At 41.5% G+C, this 25,443-nt stretch overlaps 1 protein-coding gene across 3 annotated transcripts in view; it reads left to right on the plus strand.

The window, feature by feature from the left end:
- Positions 1 to 25,443, plus strand: part of LOC126281553 (uncharacterized) — a 205,052-nt gene that overhangs the window by 61,711 nt on the left and 117,898 nt on the right. The window contains exon 1 of one of the 3 annotated variants that reach the window (XM_049980620.1): positions 12,535 to 12,598. The exons of the other annotated variants lie outside the window; for them this stretch is intronic. The gene's annotated coding sequence lies outside the window, so the exon portion shown is untranslated. Of the gene's footprint in view, positions 1 to 12,534; positions 12,599 to 25,443 lie in introns of those variants that run through there. 3 annotated transcript variants of the gene reach the window in all.

Consider the following 25,443-nt stretch of genomic DNA (forward strand, 5'->3'; position numbering starts at 1 on the left):
TGGACGCCAGCAGTGCTGCGTCATGGCCCTAAAAGATCGTTCTGAATAATTTGAAAATTCTTACCTCAATAAGGTTGCCAGATAACGCATATACATCAGCTCGTATAAGAAATTTTTGTGGCACAGCCCAGTGCAATGCTGGCCGATAGATTTGTCTTGTATGAAAAGAAACAACTGATTTTTCCTTACAATAATCGAGATGACCATGGATTGGAGAAATTGGTAAATTCTTTAAATTGAGACGAATGATTGTCCCAAATTATTTTTTATGAGAAAGATTAATATTAAGACATTTTTTAAAAACATTTACATGGGACTTGACATAACAATAGTACATATGCGCGAGGCTGCTTTTACCTTATACTACAACGCTCAGGCTCCGCCATCGCTCCACCACGACCGGCCCAGACAACTTCATACACAAGACTGCCCGCTAGCAACTACTTACTCCTACTACCACACAGTGCCTACTACAGTCAACACTGCTCACTGGTCTGAGATTCTCTTATAGCTTACGTATCGCAGTCTGGGCGTGAGCAATCCATCGAAATTACATCTGCTCGAGTGCGCTAGCAACACATTCCTTAATCATGGACCTCTTACAAATGTCATGCTGATGCAATCAGTTCCCGTCTCTGAACTATTCCTCTGCTGTAGGCAGTACACATTGCTGTAAAATGTGTTCATAGACTTCCACATTTAGTTTTCTCTTCAGCACAATAAGGTGACAACATCCTAATCACGAAAAACACCTCCATACCGCAACATCACCTCCTCCGTACTTCACTGACAGGTGATGTTCTCCAGCATTCGCTTAACCCAAACCCTTTCATCGGAGTGCCATGGGGTATAGCATGATTCACCGCTTGAAGCCATTCCTTCCAGTCATCCATTGTCTCGTGGCGTCGCTACTTCCACCACCTCAAGCGTCGCTTGGCAGTGACTAAAGTAATATCACCTGCAGTCGATTTGGGCGGCTTTACACGTGCTGAAATGTCCCTGACGGATTTGTTGTTCACTTGACATCCAATGAGTAAAATGGTTCGAATGGCTCTGAGCACTATGGGACTTAACATCTGAGGTCATCAGTCCCCTAGAACTTAGAACTACATCTACATCCACATCCATACTCCGCAAGCCACCTGACGGTGTGTGGCGGAGGGTACCCTGAGTACCTCTATCGGTTCTCCCTTCTATTCCAGTCTCGTATTGTTCGTGGAAAGAAGGATTGTCGGTATGCTTCTGTGTGGGCTCTAATCTCTATGATTTTATCCTCATGGTCTCTTCGCGAGATATACGTAGGAGGGAGCAATATACTACTTGACTCTTCGGTGAAGATATGTTCTCGAAACTTTAACCAAAGCCCGTACCGAGCTACTGAGCGTCTCTCCTGCAGAGTCTTCCACTGGAGTTTATCTATCATCTCCGTAACGCTTTCGCGATTACTAAATGATCCTGTGACGAAGCGCGCTGCTCTCCGTTGGATCTTTTCTATCTCTTCTATCAACCCTATCTGGTACGGATCCCACACTGCCGAGCAGTATTCAAGCAGTGAGCGAACAAGCGTACTGTAACCTACTTCCTTCGTTTTCGGATTGCATTTCCTTAGGATTCTTCCAATGAATCTCAGTCTGGCATCTGCTTTACCGACGATCAACTTTGTATGATCATTCCATTTTAAATTACTCCTAATGCGTACTCCCAGATAATTTATGGAATTAACTGCTTCCAGTTGCTTACCTGCTATATTGTAGCTAAATCATAAGGTATCTATCTTTCTGTGTATTCGCAGCACATTACACTTGTCTACATTGAGATTCAGTTGCCATTCCCTGCACCATGCGTCAATTCGCTGCAGATCCTCCTGCATTTCAGTACAATTTTCCATTGTTACAACCTCTCGATACACCACAGCATCATCTGCAAAAAGCCTCAGTGAACTTCCGATGTCATCCACAAGGTCATTTATGTATATTGTGAATAGCAACGGTCCTATAACACTCCCCTGCGGCACACCTGAAATCACTCTTACTTCGGAAGACTTCTCTCCATTGAGAATGACATGCTGCGTTCTGTTATCTAGGAACTCTTCAATCCAATCACACAATTGGTCTGATAGTCCATATGCTTTTACTTTCTTCATTAAACGACTGTGGGGAACTGTATCGAACACCTTACGGAAGTCAAGAAACACGGCATCTACCTGTAAACCCGTGTCTATGGACCTCTGAGTCTCGTGGACGAATAGCGCGAGCTGGGTTTCACACGACCGTCTTTTTCGAAACCGATGCTGATTCCTACAGAGTAGATTTCTACTCTTCAGAAAAGTCATCATTATACTCGAACATAATACGTGTTCCAAAATTGTACAACTGATCGACATTCGATATCTGCACATCTGTTCGACGTCCTTTCTTGAAAACGGGGATGACCTGTGCCCTTTTCCAATCCTTTGGAGCGATACGCTCTTCTAGAGACCTTTGGTACACCGCTGCAAGAAGGGGGGCACGTTCCTTCGCGTACTCTGTGTAAAATCGAAGGAACTTGTCCCCCTTATTGCAGCGGTGTACAGTAGGTCTCTAGAAGAGCATAGCGTTCCAAACTTAACTAACCTAAGGACTTCACACACATCCATGCTGGAGGCAGGATTGAAAACTGGGACCGTAGCGGTTGCGCGGTTCCAGACTGAAGCGCCTAGAACCGCTCGGCCACACCGGCCGGCTCCAATGAGTAGCTCACCTTCGAGGTCAATGAGCTCTTCTGACTGTCCCATCCTGCTGCTGTTGCTGCATCTCTATGAATAACACAGTACGCCCCACGTCCTTTGGTACTGGCAGTTCTGCCTCTCGTGACAGCTAGTAGTTACACTGAAGCGCCAGAGAAAGTGGTCTAGGCATTCGTACTCAAAGACAGAGATATGTAAACAGGCAGAACAGGTGTCTGGCGCAGTTTTTAGATCGGTTACTGCCTCTACAATGGCTGGTTATCAAGATTTAAGTGAATTTGTACTTGGTGTTATAGTTGGCACACGGACGATGGGACACAGCACCTCCGAGGTAGCGATGAAGTGAGGATTGTCCCGTACGACCATTTCACGACTGTACCATGAATGTCAGGAATCCGGTAAAGTATCAAATCTCCGACACAGCTGCATCCGTAAATAATCCTGTAAGAACGGGGCCAACGTCGACTGAAGAGAATCGTTCAGCGTGATAGAAGTGCAACACTTCTGCAAATGGCCGCAGATTTCAATGCTGGGCCATCAACAAGTGTCAGCATACGAGTCATTCAACGAAACATCATCGATATGGGATTTCGGAGCCGAAGACCCATTCCTGTACCCTTGATGACTGCACGACACAGAGCTTTACGCCTCCCCTGGGCCCGTAAACATCAGCATTGGATTGTTGACTGGAAACATGTTGCCTGTTCGGACCAGTCTCGTTTTAAATTGCATCGAGCGGATGGACATATTCGGGTAGTAGACAATCTCATGAATCCATGGACCCTGCATGTCAGCAGGGCACGGTTCATGTTGGTGGAGGCTCTGTAATGGTGTGGGGCATGTGCAGTTGGAGTGATATGGGATCCCTGAAATATCTAGGATACACCTCTGACAGGTACGCAAGCATCCTGTTTGACCACCTGCATCCATTCATGTCCATTGTGCATTCCGACGGACTAGGACAATTCCAGCATAACAATGCGAGACCCACACGTCCAGAATTGCTGCTGAGTGGCTCCAGCAACACTCTCCTGAGTTCATACACTTCCGCTGGCCACCAAACTCCCTAGACATGAACGTTATTGAGCGTATGTGAGATGCCTAACAACGTGCTGTTTAGAAGAGATCTCCAGCCCCACGTACTCTTACAGATTTATGGCCAGCCACGCAGGATTCATCGGATCAGTCCTCTCCAGTACTACTTCAGACATTGTTCGAGTCCATACGGCGTCGTCTTTCGGCACTTCTGCGTGCTCGTGGGACCCTACACGATATTAAGCACGTGTACCAGTTTCTTTGACTCTTCAGTCTAGTTCCACATTACACAGGAGTGTGTAGAAAGAAATCCTCCCTCGACGTCCAATATCAGCATGTCTTTGTAGTAAGATCAGTGGACCCAACTTATACCACGATGTTGCTTCACCTACAGCACTGATCATTGCCCTAGATTCCACACTGACATTATCGTACAGCACCACAGGCCATATATGTACCGACCTTATTCTTAGTTGATAAGCTACATAAATTTGTACCGTATGTTACGAGCTTCCAACAGGATATCTATAGCAAGGGCGTTAAAAGTTAGCCTTCGACCCCAATTTAGTTCTAAGTCGTGAATATTCGGAATACTTCCTAACTAGGGATGGGCAAAGTCGTTCATCCTTGGGAAGTAGTTCACTGGAGATCGCTATCTTTTGGGAACCGTTCATTTTTACTCGTTCATCGTTCAATGTGCTCGGTATATGGTTCTCATGAAAAACTGAAAATTAGTAGCATAGGTGACTGAAGATGGAAGGCGCCAAAAGAGGGCACTTGCCTCCCCCCTGGAGTACAGAGTTTTTATTCATGCATTCATTCTCACAAACTTGTAATTTTCGTGATCTGCAAAATATCTCGTTTAGCCAACTGTAGCGTTATGTGGCTGATCGCAGTGTAATAATTTAAGGTGGCGCACGAAAAACCGGCCCCGAGTACAGATTGCCCGCCAATTACGATTTGTTGACCGCTACGAGCAGAATAGATAAAAATGGAAATGTCGTGTGACGAGTGCCTCCCGTCGGGTAGACCGTTCGCCTGGTGCAAGTCTTTCGATTTGACGCCACTTCGGCGACTTGCGCGTCGATGGGGATGAAATGATGATGATTAGGACAACACAACACCCAGTCCCTGAGTGGAGAAAATCTCCGAACCAGCCGGGAATCGACCCGTGCCCTTTGGATTGACAGTATGTCGCGCTGACCACTCAGCTACCGGGGCGGACAGCAGAATAGATAAACATGTAATAATTAGGCAATGAAGAAACAACAAGTAAGCTAATGGAAACAACTTCGAAACAGTAGATGACGATTGGTAAGCGACTATTAGCAGCTAGTAATCGGGGCCGATTTTTCGAGTGCCACCCTGTACCACTGAGATAATATTGTAGGAGTTATCATATTCTCTTTACAAAATATGACGCCATATACTCGAGTACGAAGCGCGGGTTTTATTCGGTTGTAAGTCGATCTGCCTTCCATTACAAAGAACATGCTATTTTACGAATAAAAAAAACTAGTGTGTGCCGTGCCGACGTCCTTTGCATGTGTAATAACAAAAAATCTTGACTTTTTACAAGTATTTCTTCTACTGTTTATCGAAATAGTGAAGTAAGATAATACGCGTTTTTTTTTACCTGAAGATATGTATGTATTACATACCACGTAATTTTTATGTAATCTACGTAATTATAAAATACATTTTAATTACCGGTCGTGCACGCTGAATAGAATACGAAAAGAACCAGAAGTTCAGAGTTCAAAAAAGGTTTGAAACAGATGTAGAATGGGCGTGCGAAGCGAACGGAACGAACAAGAAAAACTCAATACTGAACTATGAGCAGTGGACAGTGGAACTGCGACGAGTGGCCATGCGAAGAAGGACGAGTCCGGCCGAGCGAGACCGAGACTGGAATGGGACCGATGCTGGAACGAGACCGGCCGACGTGCCATTCAGGAACGAGACCGACCGTTTCGCGTTCCCGGGAACTGTAAGTAGAAATATGAAGATGGTATCTGTTCTTTCGGACCATGCAGCTCTCTGAGAATGAAATGGTAATTAAATCAAGACCCTAAGCTGTCGGCAGGCGTTGATATGCATCGATGAGGACAGTTGAAAATGTGTGCCTCGACCGGGACTTGAACCCGGGATCTCCTGCTGACATGGCAGATGCTCTATCCATTTGAGCCACCAAGCGCACAGAGGATAGGGATTTACCCCTTCCACGCTCCCCGTGAGACCCACATTCCCAACTTAATGTCCACACACTATATTCGTAGTGCCTCTGCCCATTACACTCATTACTCGCGGCAGACAATCTTACCGAGTCCCGTAAGAGTTCGAGCAATGCGTGTGCATCCAGCACAGAAGAAGAAGGTCAATAGCGGGTTAGCCTTAACTATATGCAGATGGTTACCTGTAAGCATACAGCTGATGACTAAGTCTATCGCTGTTTGACCTCAGAGTACGCTGCAGATGCCTCCCACAGCATTGCTCGACATTCAGGAAGGTCATAACACACTGCCACAACTGGTGGCAAATACATCACAGTTGTAATTACACGTCGAAATTGCTGTGAAAAAACCAGCACTCATAAACAATGGGTCATAATGCGCGACATGTATTGGAGAGCGGAGAAAATCATTGTCATACTCTCTACTAGGTGACATTAGGAAGTTCTATTACAAGACATGCTCAAACAATTTGTTTGTTGTGTTTTGTAAACGCCAGCATTGAGCTGGTAAAACAAGACCTGCTATAGTCTAGTGGTGGTGGTGGTTAGTGTTTAACGTCCCGTCGAAAACGAGGTCATTAGAGACGGAGCGCAAGCTCAGGTTGGGGAAGGATTAGGAAGGCCGTGCCCTTTCAAAGGAACCATCCCGGCATTTGCCTGAAACGATTTAGGGAAATCACGGAAAACCTAAATCAGGATTGCTGGAGACGCGATTGAACCGTCGTCCTCCCGAATGCGAGTCCAGTGTGCTAACCATTGCGCCACCTCGCTCGGTGCTATAGTCTACAAAACAACAACACCTCTTGAACTATAGCTTGTTGTTGCCGAATATAAGTAATTGTGCTATTTCCAACATGTGAGCAGATGGCGCGAAAGATTCAATTCTGTGATGTTATTTCATGTGTCTGAAATGTTTGTAATACCTGTTGTTGTTGTTGTGGTCTTCAGTCCTGAGACTGGTTTGATGCAGCTCTCCATGCTACTCTATCCTGTGCAAGCTTCTTCATCTCCCAGTACCTACTGCAACCTACATCCTTCTGAATCTGCTTAGTGTACTCATCTCTCGGTCTCCCTCTACGATTTTTACCCTCCACACTGCCCTCCAACGCTAAATTTGTGATCCCTTGATGCCTCAAAACATGTCCTACCAACCGATCCCTTCTTCTAGTCAAGTTGTGCCACAAACTTCTCTTCTCCCCAATCCTATTCAATACCTCCTCATTAGTTACGTGATATATCCACCTTATCTTCAGTATTCTTCTGTAGCACCACATTTCGAAAGCTTCTATTCTCTTCTTGTCCAAACTAGTTATCGTCCATGTTTCACTTCCATACATGGCTACACTCCAAACAAATATTTTCAGAAATGACTTCCTGACACTTAAATCTATATTCGATGTTAACAAATTTCTCTTCTTCAGAAACGCTTTCCTTGCCATTGCCAGTCTACATTTTATATCCTCTCTACTTCGTCCATCATCAGTTATTTTACTTCCTAAATAGCAAAACTCCTTTACTACTTTAAGTGTCTCATTTCCTAATCTAATTCCCTCAGCATCACCCGATTTAATTGGACTACATTCCATTATCCTTGTTTTGCTTTTGTTGATGTTCATCTTATATCCTCCTTTCAAGACGCTGTCCATTCCGTTCAACTGCTCTTCCAAGTCCTTTGCCGTCTCTGACAGAATTACAATGTCATCGGCGAACCTCAAAGTTTTTACTTCGTCTCCATGAATTTTAATACCTACTCCAAATTTTTCTTTTGTTTCCTTTACTGCTTGCTCAATATACAGATTGAATAACATCGGGGAGAGGCTACAACCCTGTCTCACTCCTTTCCCAACCACTGCTTCCCTTTCATGCCCCTCGACTCTTATGACTGCCATCTGGTTTCTGTACAAATTGTAAATAGCCTTTCGCTCCCTGTATTTTACCCCTGCCACCTTTAGAATCTGAAAAAGAGTATTCCAGTCAACATTGTCAAAAGCTTTCTCTAAGTCTACAAATGCTAGAAACGTAGGTTTGCCTTTTCTTAATCTTTCTTCTAAGATAAGTCGTAAGGTCAGTATTGCCTCACGTGTTCCAACATTTCGACGGAATCCAAACTGATCCTCCCCGAGGTCCGCATCTATCAGTTTTTCCATTCGTCTGTAAAGAATTCGCGTTAGTATTTTGCAGCTGTGACTTATTAAACTGATAGTTCGGTAATTTTCACATCTGTCAGCACCTGCTTTCTTTGGGATTGGAATTATTATATTCTTCTTGAAGTCTGAGGGTATTTGGCCTGTCTCATACATCTTGCTCACCAGCTGGTAGAGTTTTGTCATGACTGGCTCTCCCAAGGCCGTCAGTAGTTCTAATGGAATGTTGTCTACTCCGGGGGCCTTGTTCCGACTCAGGTCTTTCAGTGCTCTGTCAAACTCTTCACGCAATATCGTATCACCCATTTCGTCTTCATCTACATCCTCTTCCATTTCCATAATATTGTCCTCAAGTACATCACCCTTGTATAAACCTTCTATATACTCCTTCCACCTTTCTGCCTTCCCTTCTTTGCTTAGAACTGGGTTGCCATCTGAGCTCTTGATATTCATACACGTGGTTCTCTTCTCTCCAAAGGTCTCTTTAATTTTCCTGTAGGCAGCATCTATCTTACCCCTAGTGAGATAAGCCTCTACATCCTTACATTTATCCTCTAGCCATCCCTGTTTAGCCATTTTGCACTTCCTCTCGATCTCATTTTTGAGACGTTTGTATTCCTTTTTGCCTGCTTCATTTACTGCATTTTTATATTTTCTCCTTTCATCAATTAAATTCAATATTTCTTCTGTTACCCAAGGATTTCTAGCAGCCCTCGTCTTTTTACCTACTTTATCCTCTGCTGCCTTCACTACTTCATCCCTCAGAGCTACCCATTCTTCTTCTACTGTATTTCTTTCCCCTATTCCTGTCAATTGTTCCCTTATGCTCTCCCTGAAACTCTGTACAACCTCTGGTTCTTTCAGTTTATCCAGGTCCCATCTCCTTAATTTCCCACATTTTTGCAGTTTCTTCAGTTTTAATCTACAGGTCATAACCAATAGATTGTGGTCAGAGTCCACATCTGCCCCTGGAAATGTCTTACAACTTAAAACCTGGTTCCTAAATCTCTGTCTTACCATTATATAATCTATCTGATACCTTTTAGTATCTCCAGGGTTCTTCCACGTATACAACCTTCTTTCATGATTCTTAAACCAAGTGTTACCTATGACTAAGTTGTGCTCTGTACAAAATTCTACTAGGCGGCTTCCTCTTTCATTCCTTAGCCCCAATCCATATTCACCTACTATGTTTCCTTCTCTCCCTTTTCCTACACTCGAATTCCAGTCACCCATTACTATTAAATTTTCGTCTCCCTTCACTATCTGAATAATTTCTTTTATTTCATCGTACATTTCTTCAATTTCTTCGTCATCTGCAGAGCTAGTTGGCATATAAACTTGTACTACTGTAGTAGGTGTGGGCTTCGTATCTATCTTGGCCACAATAATGCGTTCACTATGCTGTTTGTAGTAGCTTACCCGCATTCCTATTTTCCTATTCATTATTAAACCTACTCCTGCAATACCCCTATTTGATTTTGTGTTTATAACCCTGTAATCACCTGACCAGAAGTCTTGTTCCTCCTGCCACCGAACTTCACTAATTCCCACTATATCTAACTTTAACCTATCCATTTCCCTTTTTAAATTTTCTAACCTACCTGCCCGATTAAGGGATCTGACATTCCACGCTCCGATCCGTAGAACGCCAGTTTTCTTTCTCCTGATAACGACATCCTCCTGAGTAGTCCCCGCCCGGAGATCCGAATGGGGGACTATTTTACCTCCGGAATATTTTACCCAAGAGGATGCCATCATCATTTAATCATACAGTAAAGCTGCATGTCCTCGGGAAAAATTACGGCTGTAGTTTCCCCTTGCTTTCAGCCGTTCGCAGTACCAGCACAGCAACGCCGTTTTGGTTAATGTTGCAAGGCCAGATCAGTCAATCATCCAGACTGTTGCCCCTGCAACTACTGTGCGTGAAAATTCATTTAGAGACAACGATTTGAACACCAGCGACGCTTCCAAACCATGTACGAGTAATTTTGTCCATCAAACTGAAAGAAATCGCTTAACATAGATTTTGTTTTTTAGGGTTTAAATTCTTGTTTTTTCTTTACTCAAATGAAAGTTTCGAAATAACAAGCACATTCTGCAATGATCGATAGGTTTCAAAGCAAAGTACAGGAAGTTTTTTTGATTTTACGCAGGGTGGACATGTGTGGGAGTTGTGAGATAAGTTAATACATTAATCAGATGAATCGGTATAAAGCACTGACCTCTGTAGTTTGTAACCGCCCTGTTAAATTGTTAGGAACTTAGCCTGTGTCGTAAATTTGAAATGAGAGTTAATATGAATGTCGCGTAATAAGTATTTCGCGTGAAGCGCCGTTGCGACACAGGCAAAGGCCAACTGTAGAAATTAAGCCACTGAATATTAAAAGTAACGCTATTAAGGACTACACCCGACTGACTACACAAAATAAGAGGGCACGTACATTCGCGAGTGAGTGGTTCAAAATAAGAATTAATACTGTAAGGGAAGTGGGTTATAAGCATAATTACATCGTTACACACTCAGTTGTAGGCGAACGAACGATCGAGATAGAGGCACGTACATTCTAAGAACTATCAGTCTTCGTGGCCTGGGTAAAAGAATTGTGGTTAAAATGCCTTTATTTATCCGAGAAGGAAAAAATTGAACTTCGTAATTAAATGAAAAGAAAGATTGCAGGCTCTGAATGTCGCGGCAAATATGATCTAAATATTGAAACTGTGACTGGCGGCCACGAAGGGAAAGAGACGAACACATTAACGTACCTCTATTGTTGAGCAGCACTGTCCTGAAGATCGTCGTTTACGTCTGAATTCCCCATACAAATTAAAGTAATAACAACCTTCCAGAGTTACAGGAGCTGGGATCCGCGGAATCGTAAATGAGAAAGTTGTATTGCTTCAGAAGTTGCTTTCATTATTTAGCACAATTTCACTTCAAAATACTGAGCACTTCGTTATACTCGTACGTCTAATCACCAGAACATGAGAACAACAAAAGGCAACTATTACTATAACTAATAAACGAAGAGCGTGAATCTTCTTTTGTCCGTAAGTGTTAAATACTTTTCAAATGAATGTTTGGTATGAGACCCGAATAATTATGTATACAATTATCAATAAGAAAATGGTTGAATTGTCCGAAAAAATGTCAAATTCCGGGCAAAGAGCCCAACCACTTCACACACTGGCAGTTCTTTCACTCCTTTTCAAATGAATTTGAATTGCACTGTTCGTGTCTTTTAAGGAATTTCTTTTCACCACTTTCTTATATAGTTCTGGCGCCCGCCCTGGAACTTAGGTAATCACTTTCTGTGACATTCGTTTCTCTCGCATACACTAAATTTACGATTTTTTTTTTAGCAATGAGAACATACGCAATAGGGTACACAAAATATGCAGTAACTTAACTAACCACACAAAAAAATTACTGCATCCTCCTTTACATCAAATACATGAATATTCCATTACATTTTATACAAGTCCATAGCTCAGTTCTTTATGATTGATTTGTAGCGTCATTGTTCTACACACAAAAATTACTGCATGCTCCTTTACATCAAAGACATGAATATTACGTTACATTCTATAAAAGTCCATAACTCAGTTCTTTACGATTGGTTTGTAACGTCATTGTTCCTGCGTGCAAATAACGTTTTTAGCAGCACGTTGGAAACAAAATTACATTTAACAACACTTTTCTATGAGTCTACAATTACATTTTTCCTGAAAATAAAAAGAAGTTTCACAAGAACGTCGTATATTATGGTGTGCCGATCCAGCCTGTAGGGTTAGCAAGAGTATCTGGTGTGGTAAGTGTGTTAAATTCTTCCTTACAGTTTCTTATGCTCCCCACTGCTTCCCTCTTTTATACCAGGATCTATCTGACAACGTCCCGGTATATCTCCTTTCTGGGTTTTATAGTTGTTTCACCAAGGGCAAGGTAAACATGTAACAAATAAAATTCACAGAGATCAGTGCTTACTCTAACTTAACACTAACATATACATAAACATAGGTTCAGTTCAGTAAAGATGAGTGTGGTTTTTATTTCGTAACGTGGGACGTAGATCATGAGCTGTAGTGGTACGACTTTATTTAGTGGGTTAGGAAATGGTGTCTCTACATCTCTTTGCACTATGGCGAATGTCCATTTGAAGGTAGATTTCGCTTTCCATTCAAATTGTCCTCCTGCACCACGCCGTCAGTCGATAATGCGTCAGTTGCAAGTAACCGCTCACTCAACAAGTAGCCCGGCGGCACGCTACGCGCCGTTTGGCGTCCTGTAGCAGCTCACCCACCGCCGAGTGGTGATATCTTGCGTGCCGGTCGACACATCTTTATGAAGTGTTTTGTGCACCGTTCGCAGCATTTACGAAACTACTGCACCTGCGTCAACTCGTCGTACACCTTGGCTGTGAGAAGGTACAACAGGTCACCTCCTACGTTCACTGCACGAAGGTAAGTACTGCGCATTACTATTTAGCTTGCCAAGGGCACGCTGTTCTAGTGCACAAACACCCGAAGGAAGGCTCGTGGTTAAAACTTGTTCTCACTTGCCTCTATGCGTATAACTCAAATGTCACTGAATAAATCAGTCATGAATAATTCACTGTCACTGGGTAACTATACACTGTTCTGATCATTTTTACCGTTCAAAAAACTGTAGCTCATGAGACCACTGTCTAGGTTTTAGTAGTATGTGCCCACGTTCATTATTTTCTCCTGTATCCCCTATCAAAACTTTATCTGTGTACATACTGCTCAAAATATCTCATTACACAAGTTGTTAGTTGAATGCGCTCTCAGAATATACGCGCCTCTAGTACTATCGTTCGCGAACGCGATACTATCTTACATCTCACAGGGCATAAGAGAACACGTTTTCGTGAACAACAGCACTTCCCTAACTTAGGATCGTGATACAAATTCACTTATACATCGAAACGACTATAGAAAAAATGAACGCACCATAGAAATAGTCTCCAAATGAGGCAAAATGTGTGTATTAACTACCCGCGAGTTACTATGGGGGGAGAAATTTCATGTTTATGTCACCCAACATTGTAACAGCGCACGGTACACACATAAAAAAGTAGACTGAAATAAAAAACACATAAATAAATGAATAATTATACTTAAATTCGCACAAAAACCGAAGATTAAAAACCAGGCAATACGAACAACAGATTGATAATGAAGCTTGGCTGCTGTACGCTATACTGCTTCCTAAGTCTGTGTCTATGTTTGTACATGTTTTCATGTTCGTGTGTTCATCATTGTATCTCTGGTACTTGGACATTTTTTTTTAACGTGACCTTAGTCACTCCTTACGGTACTTCTTCCACAAAATATCTTCAACTCAGTTTGCATAAAATATTATACGTAAGAGAAAATCAGTGTATGCATTCTTCTAAAGTCAGCATAGATTATTAGTACTTTCATGTCGAAGAAAGGACAAATTATTAAAAATCTCTGGTGTTACTGAGCGTCAAGTAGTGTACTTCACAGTGATCTTGTTAATATTTTATAACGTCGGTCGTAAATGGTAGTGACATTAGTGTAACTTAGTTGCTTCTCATGGCCGGTTGAAGCCTCGTAGCATCTCGACGAAAGACACCTGTAAAGAATTATGTTTGTTTCGGCATTACCTAATTTCTCTGCCCATCAGTTTCCTGTAACTTACCTCGTACATATTTCTTTTTTTTTATTATAAGATACGGTGTTTTAGTTTGCCTCAGATAACGTTTACAAATCGTACCTCAACAGTGCATTTGCACTCTAAAGTGTGTATAAAGTTGAAAAATTATTTGTATTTCAGTAATATCACACTAGTTTTTATTCATAGGTTATATCTTTAGGTGCACTTTACTTAGATTAGGTTGTCATGCGTGTGGTATATACCATGCTAAACTTTCATTAGCAGCCATAAATCATTTTATCATAGCAGCATACAAAAAAATTAATACCGTTTTGGTCGATGTATTCATAGATAATGCCTAGTGGTGTGGATACGTAAAAAAAAAAAGAAAGAAATTCTCTCTGCAACAAGACACGTACTGTCGTGACCATATACTTATGCAGTACCTTAGGGAGTCCAATATTTTCTGTAACTTACACTGTACCTTACAATCTTGATGCACAAGTGGCATAATAAAACTGATAGCTTCTTTGTTCCGAGGTATGTGCTGATTGTTCGCTCCAGAATCCTTCGTGCATAAACTTAAAACTAAAATACCACTGTGATCATTAACTATTCAGTCAAGCCTTCCAAGTACACCCTATGCTAACATTGCTGGTCATCAACTGATGTGTATGTCCTAGCTTGCTTGTGTATTGTGTCCACAGTCACTGACAAATGTAAACGAAGGTAGTGAAATGCTCTGATTCAAGTAGCTACATAAATTACTTTACCCTAATCGTATTCCTTTTATTACAATAGGTTATTATTTCACTTGTGTGCATAGATAGATGTGAAGTGTGATACTTAAACATGGTAGAATTTCCTCAAGTCTCTGTGTGCATAGAATCCTTTGATTTTATCATTGTGAGGGTACGCAAGTAAATTACATCCGTCATGCGGAATATGTACAATAATGTACGGACCAAAGTACCTTATTTCCAATTTAGCGTTTTTCTTGGCTAACAGAAAAGATTACACATGGGTCTTAAGTAATACTTTTTTTCTAGCCACAAGTCTGTTAACACCATGTAGTTGTTTGTCAAAGTGTTTCTTACGCCGTTGAGCTTGTTCTGTAACAGAGATCAATACCTGTCTTACCTTTCATTTAAACCTACAGGTTATCTTGCAACAGGTGGGATGGGGTTCATTCATTCATTGTTTCCTTTCCTATTGTATATTAAATCCGACGGTGTAACTGCCACCTGTTCAAATACGTTTAAGTATTCAATCCATTTAGACTGTTTGTTGGCTATATACGTCCTCATAAACCTATTCAGTTCACGAAAAATTCTTGCTGTCGGGTTGGATTGTGGGCTATATTTGGATATTACAATTTGTTTGACCTGCTGTTCTGCCGGTCGCTGTGGTCGAGCGGTTCTAGGCGCTTCAGTCCGGAACAGCGCGGCTGCTACGGTCGCAAGTTCGAATCCTGCCTCGGGCATGGATGTGTGTGATGTCCTCAGATTAGTTAGGTTTAATTAGTTCTAAATCTAGGGGACTGATGACCTCAGATGTTAAGTCCCATAGTGCTTAGAGCCATTTGACCCTGCTGCTCTTTTAGAAATTGTTTTCAAGCATGACATGTACAATTGGTTGCATTATCTGATAAGATGGCCTGAGGTTTCCCAACAGACGGAAAGTAGTCATTTAGCATACGTCTAATAATAATAGGCTTAGCTGCGGTTGTAGCATACAATTTCACATATTTTGAAAATACATCATATACACCAATTATATATTTCACACCTCCTCGGGCAGAGGGTGAAGGTTCCATAGCATCTATACATACTAGCTCTAGGGTTTTTTTTGGGGTAAAATAGGATGTAACTCTGTCTCGCAGTTCAGATTGACAGGCCTAGCCTTCTGACAAACAATACAAGTTTTCAAAATTTGTTGCGTGCGTCGAAGAATATTGGGAAAATAGCAGTAGTATACGCATTCAACTTCTTATAGCAATTGCGGGCACCGTAGTGTCCCCATGTGAAACGAGTATGCCAAATTAAACTTTTCTCACACGCTTCGGTTATACAAACGCACCATATATGGTTGCTTGGGTTTCTCCTATAGAACAATACATCTTTATACGACTGGTAATGTTGTTGTACAGGTGCAGGTTGGTTATTGTTTAATTGAAACCTGGCAATTTCGCCATGATGTTACTCAAATACAAAAAAAAATTTCTAAATTTAGTGTCCTTAATAAACCTAATAATGCATGGCTATTGAGTAATTGGTTCGGTATGAACCAACGGAAAAATGAACACAAACCTACGAATGAATTTAGACGTCGTTTTGTGCAAGGTGCTGGAAAATTCTTTATCGCCAACAGTTTCTCAGGGTCAGGTTTTATTCCTGCGAGCGAAATTATGTGACCGAGTAATTTGATGTTTTTTCTTAAAAATTTAGATTTCTTGAGGTTCGCTGTGACACCAGCTGCTGATAACCTCTGTAGCATCCTATTTAAAAGCTTTAGACATTCGTTCCAAGTAGGTTTTGCTGTTAAGATGCCGTCTATATATATTGTGTTTGTCTAGGAGGTCAGGCCCTAACAGAGTGTCGAGTGCAGTAATGAAAACACCAGCACTCACGCTTAACCCCAAAGGCAAAACGCAATACTGGTAGTACCTACCTGAAAATATGAATGCTGCGTATTTCCTACTTTCAGATGATAAAGTAATCCGCCAGTAAGAAATACGGAGGTCGACACTAGTTAAATATTGTACTCTATGAAACCGCTGTAATTGTTCTTCCGGGTTTTCAGGTCCGATGGTTACTGGAACAGTAATTTTATTGATCTCCCTGGCATCGAGAACAAGTCTTAACAAATTATCTGCTTTATTTACTGCAAGTAGCGGATTGCAATATGGCAATATGAGGTCTCTATAATATTACACGCGATCATAATTGTTATCTCCTGGCCCAGCGCCTTTCTTTGCGTCCATGGTATGGAATAAGTGTTTTTACAGAACGTGTCGGGGCCGGACATCCATGTGATATTGATACATTCTAATAACTCTAGGTTTGTTGTCGAATACGGGTACATAACCTAACAATAGATTTCTAAGTTCGTTCCTTTGTTGCTGAGATTTCTGTGCAGGCAGAGATTTTATTTTCGAAATCGTCCTGCTCTACTTGTTGACACCACAGTTCGTTCAAGTCATAGCATCGAAACGTACTGACTTTTAAGGTTTGGATGTGTATAGCTTGACAAGGCTTGCCGTTCCTACTTTTGACTTTAATCAGTTCTACAGTACAGTTCTTCCCATTAATAAACAGATGACATTTCCCAGTTTCTAGGGCATTTTTTGCACATTTTTCCCTTACGAAATCCATGCCGAAGATACACCGTTCCGTCAGCCCTTCTACCACTAGAAAAACTGACTGAAAAACAATATCTTCAATTTGTATTTCGACCATGATTTGTACCTTAACTAGTTTAGATTTTTCACCTGTGGCTCCTAATATCTTGCAATTCTGTACTCGATAGGTCGGCAAAACTGTGTGGCTGTCAATCTCTTTAAACAATGCTTTCGACATCACACTAATTTGTACACCAATATCCACAATGATATGGGTTGGTATTTTTTCTACTATCGGCTGTAAATTAACTTGTACTATACCATTCACTTCATACAAATGTGATTCTTAGTCTCTTATGTAGTTTATTCGCTTCATTGTGACACCTCGGCAAATTTCTACCATGGTAGCATGAATCGCCCCTACAACTATCCATGGCCAACATTGGGCAGTATAATGAGGCCACGTTTAGTTTAACGCCCTGTTATTTCTGTTTGTAGGTGTTTCGTTCGTCACTTCTATAACATTCGCTCCCGACGTGTTGTTCTTCTATTGTGCATTCCGATCATGATTCTGCCCTGAGTTTGTTGGCGTATTGTTACTTTGCCCGTGGGACTAATCCGGTGCTGCCGCTGTACGTTTCGTGGGTCAGCCGTGTTGGTGGTGTTGCTAAATTGAGACTGAAAATTACTGTAAGCGTTAGCCCACTGATTGCCGTTCCTATTCCAATTTCGCTTCCGATTACCAGAGTAGTTTCTGTCACCATTTTTTCTTTTCCTTTTATACCCTGGGTTAAAATTTTGGTTGTAGTTATTACTAACATTGCCTCCCGAACTCGGGCCAGGCATTAAGAGCTGCTGCAGCCGGATCGATAAATGCGTCGTGACTTAGGTGCGCACGCTACATTGTTGACGCCAAGGCTGGTTGCCACCATTGCTACGGAAATTATTTTGGTTGATGTGGCTCTGTCTTACATCTTCATTAATTAAATCAATACAGTTCAAGACAGTTAGAAAATATTCCAAATTGCTTTCGGGTAGCTTTCAGAATGCGTAGGACGTCAGTGTGTGTCGCTGGCTCGTCCCAGAACCTCGTCTTACTTAAATATTCATCAAAATACTTTCAGAATGATCCAAATTATATTCTTAATCTCTCTTGAACTCCGTGTGACTAGTACTTTGAAAGAAACGCGTCTTCAAACTGTTCTAATATCTGACACGTTTATGACATTTCAATCGCCCATAAAGCTCCATCGCCTTGGATGTAACGCGTAACATATTGTATCTTTTGGTGTTCCGACTACATTTTAGACAATACATTTTTGAAAATTACCGGATGCACAGACTTCTTTTCAAGGATAAACACTTGAATGGCCGGTGTCTTATATGACTCTCTTCTAACGAAACTGATGACAATGTGGGTTCAGCTACCTGCTCTTTCTTTCTTTCTTTCATCACGGTGTCGTTGGTTACCGTACATCTCATAATTTGGTGAACACATACATACATTCGGGATAGGTTAGCCACTAATTGCACTATCGCTCTTACTTGTGGGTATATTGTCTAGCTCTTCTTCTGCGTCTTGGTGTCGTTCTTTCATTGTGCTAAGTTTCCTGTTCAGTTGCTCGACTATTTGATTCTGCCATCTTGGTAAGTCCTGTGCCAAAGTCTTCTGTATCTGGCCTATGTCAGTTTGCAGCTTAAATACAGGTGTGTTTTGTGTAGTGCATACTTATTCCATTGTGTTACTTATTGCAACGCTGTTTCTAGAGTACGGCTTATGTGTGTGTCTTTTTCTTCTAGAAAGTCCTCAAACTGCTGTTTTTGCTGTTTTGTCATGTTCTCAGCTTGATTTACGGCTTCCTACATTTTTGTATTGAGCTCGGTTTGCTGTTATTGAAATTTTTAGTTAACTTACGTATATGATCTGGCACTTCCTTAATTAACTGTGGTTTTCAAATTATCAATATCCTGATTCATGGAATTTAAATCTTCACTTACCGCTTCTATTATCTGATCCGCTATCTCTCTTTTTAGTTTTGTCAGTTGTGTTGTCAGGTTATTGTGCATATCAGTAAGGTTTTTTACATCACTCTCTAGCTTGTTCGTTTAAGTGGTTACACCTTGTCTACCTGTGTATTAATTTGGGCTGTTATCTGAGTTACAAATTGTGACATCAAATCAGTCTGCATTACTCTAAACATCTGTATAATGTCTGGCTCTACTGGACCTTGTACGTTTGCGGAATCTGGAACAGTTTCCAAAGATGGCATTTTATCGTCTGTCGCTTGCGACTGAGTACCACTAGGCTCTGTGACTGCGTTATCAGTACGTGCAATGTCTTCTACTTCTGTGTCAGACATAGGTTGAGCCACTGATTCCTCATCGTTTTCGTTTGTGATCTTAATTTCACCATAGCTATATATAGCCGCAAATCAGATTGTATCCGAACTTCACTACTATTGTGGCTCGTACTGCAAGTAAACAAATCACAGATGAAGTCGCCCTCGTTCGTGAAATTCAATGTAGCAAAATATGTCTCAGGTAAAAAAGAAGACTAACAAGTGACTTAGACGCGCGCGCGTCAGTGAAAATGGTCCGCCATCTTGTGATACACTCACTTATAATAATAATAATAATAATAATAAGAAGAAGAAGAAGAAGAAGAAGAAGAAGACGACGAAGAAATAATAATAATAATAATAATAATCATCATCATCATCATCTCAACCTTTTCCCACGTCATGTGGGGTCAGCGGTTGCTTTGCTGGATACTTCTCTTCCATAAATGTCTATTTAGTGCTTCTTCCCGGAGCCATCCTTTTTCTAGTAGGTCCCCTGCTACCTTGTCCTTCCATGTCAGCTTCGGCCTTCCTCTTCTCTTTGGTCCTTCGATTTCTTGATTTTCAATTCTTCTCCCCACTTAGTGCTCCCCTCTTCTCTGCGCATGGCCATACCGTGTTAGCCTGCTTTCTTGTATCTTCTTTCCTATGGACCCCACTTTCACTGTTTCCCTGATGTACTCATGCCTTAGTCTATGCTTTCGTGTCACCAAACTCATCCACCTTAGCATTCTCATTTCTGCCACTTCCATCTTTTTCGCTTGAGCTTCTGTAACTGCCTAAGTTTCTGCACTATACAGCATCGCAGGACTCACCACAGACTTGTAAAGCTTTCCTTTCATTCTGCAGCTAACCTTCTTATCACACAGTACTCCGATCAGTATCCTGCAGTTCATCCATCCACTATTTATCCTGTGCTATATTTCGCCCTCCAGTCCTCCATCACTTTGCATGTAAGAGCGTAGGTATTTCAATTTTTGGAACAGCGTCAGTTGTTCTCCTTGAAGGTTAATATATAGATCTTTGGCATCCTTTGTACACATATACTCTGTCTTCACCATGCTAATTCTCATTCCCATTACCCCTAGAGCTTTTCTCCACTGTATTTGTCTTGAAGTGCCTCCTGGGTGGGTTCACAGATTACAATATCTTCGGCAATCATCATACTTCAAGGTGCCTCTTTTTTCACCTCTTTGACTAGCACATCTATGTCAAGGTCAAAGAAATATGGGCTGAGAGCAGATCCCTGATGCAGTCCAACTCTCACTGGAAATGCCCTTGTTGCACCTGCACTGCTCCTGACTTGTGTCTTTGCACCTTCATACATGTCTTCTACCACCCTGATATATTTTTCTGGCAGGCATTTACTTCTTAGAAGTCTCCATGTCTCTTACCTCGGCACTCTGTCATATGCCTTCTCAAGATCGATAAAGGCCATATGCAGTTCGTCTTGTACTTCTCTGTGCTCCTCCATCAGTTGCCTTAGTGCAAATGTTGTGTCGGTTGTTCCTCTTCTCCTCATAAATCCAAACTCTTCTTCTACTAGACGCAACCACTTCTCAATTATCCTTTCCCGATCTTCATTGTGTGGGACGTCAGTTTTATCCCTCTATAATTGCCACAGTTTTGGATATCCCCTTTCCACTTATATATGGGAACCAGTATACTGCTTCTCCAAGCATGCGGCATACTTTCTCCTTTTCCAGATCTTCTGCATTAGCTGCCATAGAACATCAGTTCCCTGTGCTCCCAGTCGTATAATATATTCACTAAAATCTACAATACTATCTGAAAAAGAAATTTTGAAAAAAATGCGTGCCACGCAGAGCGTGTCGCAAAAATGCAATTCAATCCCACATTTACGATCAACCAAAAGCGTAGTAGTGCTGCAGCTCTTATCTTGCGTGGTTTTTTTTTTTATTTTTTTTATTTATTTTATTTTTTTTTTTTTTTGCCGGTCGGTTTTCTTGATAGTAGGTTTAACGTTTAATGTTCCAAAACTTCCTTCTTTTCCAAATTTTTAGGATAAATATTTGTAAATTTTATGGACTGATTTCGGTAATAATTTTCTTGTCTGGTACGCAGTTGGCGTCACATGTAAAAGAAACAATTGGTTATGGTTACAATAATGGATGGAAAAAATTGTTTAAATAATTCAATTTAAAATTTGTATTATCTTTTTCTGAAACAAAGGTCATGGGATTCGATCGCCATTGTAACCGCCCTGTTCAATTGTTAGACACTTAGTCAGCCGTTGTCGCAATTTTGAAATGAGAGTTAGCGTAAACGTCGCGTAATAAATGTTTCGCCTGAAGCGCCGTTGCGACATAGGCAAAGATCAACTGTGCAAAATAAGCCACTGAATATTAAAAGTAACGTTATTAAGGAACACACCCGACTGACTACACAAAATAAGACGGCACGCACATTCGCGAGTGAGTGGATCAAAATAAGAATTAATGCTGTAAGGGAAATGGGTCATAAGTATAATTAAGTCGGTACACACTCAGCTGTACGCGAACGTACGATCGGGATAGAGGCACGTACGTTCTAAGCACTATCAAAAAATGTTCAAATGTGTGTGAAGTCTTATGGGACTTAACTGCTAAGGTCATAAGTCCCTAAGCTGACACACCACTTAACCTAAAGTATCCTAAGGACAAACATACACACCCATGCCCGAGGGAGGACACAAACTTCCGCTGGGACTAGTCGCACAGTCCATGACTTGCAGCGCCTCCCCTTACTTGGGTAAAAGAATTGTACTTTAAATGCATTTATTCATCAAAGAAAGAAAATAATCGGACTTCGTATTTAAAAGAAAAGAAACATTGCAGGTTCTGAATGCCGCTGCAAGTATGACCTAAATATTGAAATTGACAATGGCGGCCACGAAGGGAAAGAGATGAACACATTCACGTACCACTATTGTTGAGCAGCACTGTCGTGATCATCGTCGCCTCCATATAAATTCTCCATACGTAATTAAAATAATAATAATCTTCCAGAGTTACAGGAGCTGAGATCCGCTGTATCGTAAACGAGAAAATCGTATTGTTTCAGAACTTGATTTCAGTATTTAGCACAATTTCACTTCACAATACCGAGCACTTCGTTTACACATGTGATCACCAGACCATGAGAACAATGAAAGGTAACTATTACTAAAACTAATAAACGAAGAGCGTAAATCTTCTTTTCTGCGTCAGTGTTAAATACTTTTCAAATGAATCTTTGGTATGAGAGTCGAATAATTATGTATACATTTATCAATAAGAAAAAATTATTAAGTTTCTTTACAAGTTTTGTCATCTGTAAATTGAGGCAGTGCTGTGGTTTCAATTTTCAATTCGTTGGATGTCACAAAATAACGAGAGGTAGGGGGAGAGAGAGATGTAATCTATATCTGGCAGTCTAACAAAAAAGAAAGTCTGTATAGGTGCCGTTCTATACTGATAATTCAACCGTCTGAAAAGTATGTAATGCCCTTTTGGAAGACAATTTATAATTTGAACATTAGGAATGATCGCAAACTGTGTCGATTTCGCTCATAAAACTAAATGGAAATGTACTGCACCTATTTTGTGGAAACAAGACCAGTTTTTATTGTCATCGCGATTGTGCTTTTTAACAGATGCTCAGATGCTCGCTTATAAGGGGTGCTGGGATTTCAGATCGTTTCCGTATTTCTGGATTTCCGGAAGGCTTTTGATACTGTACCACACAAGCGGCTCGTAGTGAAATTGCGTGCTTATGGAATATCGTCTCAGTTATGTGATTGGATTTGTCATTTCCTGTCAGAGAGGTCACAGTTCGTAGTAATTGACGGAAAGTCATCGAGTAAAACAGAAGTGAGTTCTGGCGTTCCCCAGGGTAGTGTTAGAGGCCCTTTGCTGTTCCTTATCTACATAAACGATTTGGGAGACAATCTGAGCAGCCGTGTTCGTTTGTTTGCAGATGACGCTGTCCAATAAAGTCGTCAGAAGATCAAAACAAACTGCAAAACGATTTTGAAAAGATATCGGAATGGTGCTAAAAGTGGCAGTTGACCCTAAATAACGAAAAGTGTGAGGTTATCCACATGAGTGCTAAAAGGAACTTGTTAAACTTCGGTTACACGATAAATCAGTTTAATCTAAAAGCCGTAAATTCAACTAAATATCTAGATGTTATAATTACAAACAACTTACATTGGAAGGAACACACAGAAAAAATCGTGGGAGGGGGGGGGGAGGCTAACCAAAGACTGCGTTTTATTGGCAGGACACTTAGAAAATGTAACTGACCTACTAACGACACTGCCTTCACCACGCTTGTCCGTCCTCTTTCTTTTAGAATACTGCTGCGCACTGTGGGATGCTTACCAGATAGGACTGACGGAGTACATCGAAAAAGTTCAAAGAAAGGCAGCACGTTTTGTATTATCGCGAAATATGGGAGAGTGTCACAGAAATGATACAGGATTTGGGCCGGACATCATTAAAAGAAAGGCATTTTTCGTTGCGACGGAATGTTCTCACGAAATTCGAATCACCAACTTTCTCCTCCGGATGCGAAAATATTTTGTTGACACCGACCTACATAGCGAGGAATGATCACCACGATGAAATAAGGCAAATCAGAGCTCGTACGGAAACATATAGGTGTTCATTCTTTCCGCGTGCTATACGAGATTGGAATAATAGAAAATTGTGAAGGTCTACGTCTACATCTACATACATATTCCGCAGTCTACCATACGGTGCGTGGCGGAGGGTACCTCATACCACAACTATCATCTTCTCTCCCTGTTCCACTCCCAAACAGAACGATGGAAAAATGACTGCATATATGCCTCTGTACGAGCCCTAACTCTCTTATCTTCTTATCTTTGTGGCCTTTCCGCGAAGTATAAGTTAGCGGCAGTAAAATTGTACTGCAGTCAGCCTCAAATGCTGGTTCTCTAAATTTCCTCGGTAGCGGTTCACGAAAAGAACGCCTCCTTTCCTCCAGAGACTCCCACCCGAGTGCCTGAAGCATTTCCTTAACACTCGCGTGATGATCAAACCTACCAGTAACAAATCTAGCAACCCGCCTCTGAATTGCGTCTATGTCCTCCCTCAATCCGACCTGATAGGGATCCCAAACGCCCGAGCAGTACTCAAGAATAGGTCGTATTAGTGTTTTATAGGCGGTCTCCTTTACAGACTGGCTCTTAGTTGCTTAATTTGTGTCCGCACTTTGAGGAGAACACAAGTTCAGCTGCCGCCCTTCTCCTATTGCAATCTTTAGAGGTCGGTTTTTGTGGTATTGTGTTATTACGATCATTTTCTCAATCCTCAGTACATATGTTGCGTTATGACCCACTGTGTACGTGTGCTGTTTTTTTTTTTTTCCCACGACAATCGCGATGTGTAATTTGAACAGCGAAGCAATTGCCATCAGTTGTGGCAGTGTGTATTGGCCTTCCTAAATTTCGAGCATCAGGCCTGCATGGTGACTGTCGAGCAATGCAGCGGGCAGGGTCTCTACCGAACACCGGCATCAAACAGCGATTGACACAGTTCAAATGCCTCTAAGCACTATGGGACTTAACATCTGAGGTCATCAGTCCCCAAAATTTACAACTACTTAAACCTAACTAACCTACGGACATCACACAAATCCATGCCCGAGACAGGATTCGAACCTGTGGCCGTAGTGGTCGCGCGGTTCCTGACTGAAGCGCCTAGAACCGCTCGGCCACTTCGGCCGGCCGATAGACACAGTCCTTAGATGTATGCTTACAGGTAATACACTTATTGAACTCTTCTTTGTCCAACACCAACGGCTGGTTCCGGCGGAGGTTCGAGTCCCCCTTTGGGCATGGGTGTGTGTGTTTGTGCTTCGGATAATTTAGATTATGTAGTGCGTAAGCTTAGGAACTAATGACCTTAGCAGTTAAGTCCCATAAGATTTCACACACAATTCAATATTCCAACAACAACTTCTCGTCAGCTGAAAACAG

Source organism: Schistocerca gregaria, chromosome 7 (genome assembly GCF_023897955.1).
Source record: "Schistocerca gregaria isolate iqSchGreg1 chromosome 7, iqSchGreg1.2, whole genome shotgun sequence".
Taxonomy (NCBI): Eukaryota; Metazoa; Arthropoda; class Insecta; order Orthoptera; family Acrididae; genus Schistocerca; species Schistocerca gregaria.